At 40.9% G+C, this 2,500-nt stretch overlaps 1 protein-coding gene across 4 annotated transcripts in view; it reads left to right on the forward strand.

The window, feature by feature from the left end:
* Positions 1-2,500, forward strand: part of LOC134452588 (zinc finger and BTB domain-containing protein 16-A-like) — a 40,031-nt gene that overhangs the window by 36,486 nt on the left and 1,045 nt on the right. The window lies entirely within an intron of this gene.

Genomic DNA, 2,500 nt, shown 5'->3' on the forward strand with positions numbered 1-2,500 from the left:
TACAGTACACACCATGTGTGTGACTGTAAGGTCTGTAATGGGCGGAAATAGAGAAGGACTATTGATCTCCATTGACAACTGGAATGGACATTTAGCAGCACTAAACACACACAGACACACACACACGCGCACACACACACACACACACACACACACACGCACACACACACACACACACACACACACACACACACACACACACACACACACACACACACACACACACACACACACACACACCAGACCAGACAGACCTGACACTCACACCATCTAATTTAACACTGAAAGGGCTGAATTTGACAGTCCTGTACATTTAGTCCTTGGTCCTTAACACCAGATTGGAGTTAAAATGTGTATGTGGTTTACTGTTCAACACAATTTACCAGAATGCATTTACTACAATGACTATTAGGGATGTAAATAAAATCGAAATGTATCGATGTATCGGAAGTATCGGCCGGCAATTTAATCGAATCGCATCGTATCGTGGGGCATTTTTAAAAATCGAAAAGAATCGAATCGCAGGCCCCTGTGCAATGCCCTAGCTCCATAACACAATAGTAGTGGAAAAGTAATTGGGAAAAAATCGATTCGAACGGAATCGCATCGTATCGTGGGGATTTCTTAAGTATCGAAAAAAAATCGAATCCCTGATTTAAGAAATCGATACCGTATCATATCGTCATGAGAGCTGAGATTTACACCCCTAATGACTATGCTTCTTAGATAATCCACCAGAAACATTTAATTACAATATTGGCATTATCTGTGGTTACACCACCATGGCTAAAAACTGAATTGCTATGCTATGTACAAGTGGGAGGAGCACTCTGGGGTACTTCTGACATTACAGTATGTCACTTAGCAACCTGACATGACACTTGGAAGAAGAATGATTTCTGAGCGCTTTTGTTCTCCAACTCTGTAGACTCCAAACTGTAGGTGCTCTTGAAGTAGGAAGACTAAAGTATTTTCATTTAGAACGTGGTGGCACTAGGGCCAGCTTCAGGCAACTCCACAGGTCGACAAGGAAGTTATAATTAAAAACCCTTTATTTTATCTGGGGCATGGTAACACTGGTAAAACCGCCAACCGGTTTCAACCCACACTGGGTCTTCATCAGGGCGTAACTACACTGACGTGACACTGACTGGTAGTTATGACTATTAGAGTTAACATACCTTTATACCTGGGTCAAAGACGTCCAACATGTCCTTCAGTGCAACGAATACTTTTGCTTACTGTAAATGCAAAAAAAGAGATTTTTTTTGGCTTGGCTTTCATGCATTCACTTCTCAAAAAATTGTTTTGAAATTTCATGTTTTTCACATTTACAGTAAGCAAAAGCATCTGTTAGCAGCACTGAAGGACAGTGTCATGTTGGACGTCTTTGACCCACCTACACTTCACACTGTGGAGTTTTCCGTTCAGACACACAACTGGAATACACCCGAAATGACATTAATGTGAGTGTGTGTGCATGTTGGTATTCTGAAGGGCTGGTAGACAGCCAGAGAGAGTGAGAGATGGAGACGCGGATGAAGGCGGGTGAGCAAGAGTGTTTGGAATCTTAAAATGGTGACTGATGAAATCCAGTGGTTTGAGGTCTTGTTTGTGTGTGTGCGTGCGTGCGTGCGTTTGTGCGTCTGTGTGTGCGTGTGCTGGCCAAGAGAGTTAATGTCTTGCATTTTAATTCACCATCTGATGAAACCCACGAAAATCAGACGATGTCTCTGTGGGAACATGTGTGTGTATCCTTTGAGAGAGAGAGAGAGAGCGAGAGAGAGAGAGAGCGAGAGAGAGAGAGAGAGATCTAGGCAGCTGTCTGTTTCTTTAATGTCCTCCAGACAGCTAAGACTGCGTTATAGTAGTTTTCAAAAAAACATATTTACATATTTCAGATGAACACACATTTGTTACAGTGGTGGCCTGAATGACAACTATTAATAGGCTATACAAGCTTAATGCATATACCTACAGTATATAATAATATATCATTATTGTCATTGTAAAGCAGAAACTTTGTATTCTCCACTCCTCTATTAATTTAAAATTACCATTTTCTACATAAATAATCATTTCAACATTAAAGTTGGTTATTACCTCCGCCAAGGAGGTAATGTTTTCGGTCGCGTCTGTTTGTTTATCTGTCTTTCGGTTTGCCAGCAGCATAACTCAAAAACTAATCAACGGATTTGAATGAAACTTTGTGGAGTTGTTGATAATGACCCAAGGAACAATTGATTAAATTCTGGTGATGATCCTAATCACGAACCGGAACCAGGACTTAAAAAAAAATTCTCTCAACAGGATAACTCAAAAATCAATCAACTGATTTGGACGAAACTTTGTGGAGTTGTTGGTAATGACCCAAGGAACAAGTGATTAAATTCTGGTAGTGATCCGGATCAGGAACCGGAAGCTGAACTTTTTAAAAGATTCTTCACCGTTGCTGGCCTATATATCTAGACGCCCCTAGTGACCAGAAATTGAATTGCGG

Source organism: Engraulis encrasicolus, chromosome 7 (genome assembly GCF_034702125.1).
Source record: "Engraulis encrasicolus isolate BLACKSEA-1 chromosome 7, IST_EnEncr_1.0, whole genome shotgun sequence".
NCBI classification, from domain to species: Eukaryota; Metazoa; Chordata; class Actinopteri; order Clupeiformes; family Engraulidae; genus Engraulis; species Engraulis encrasicolus.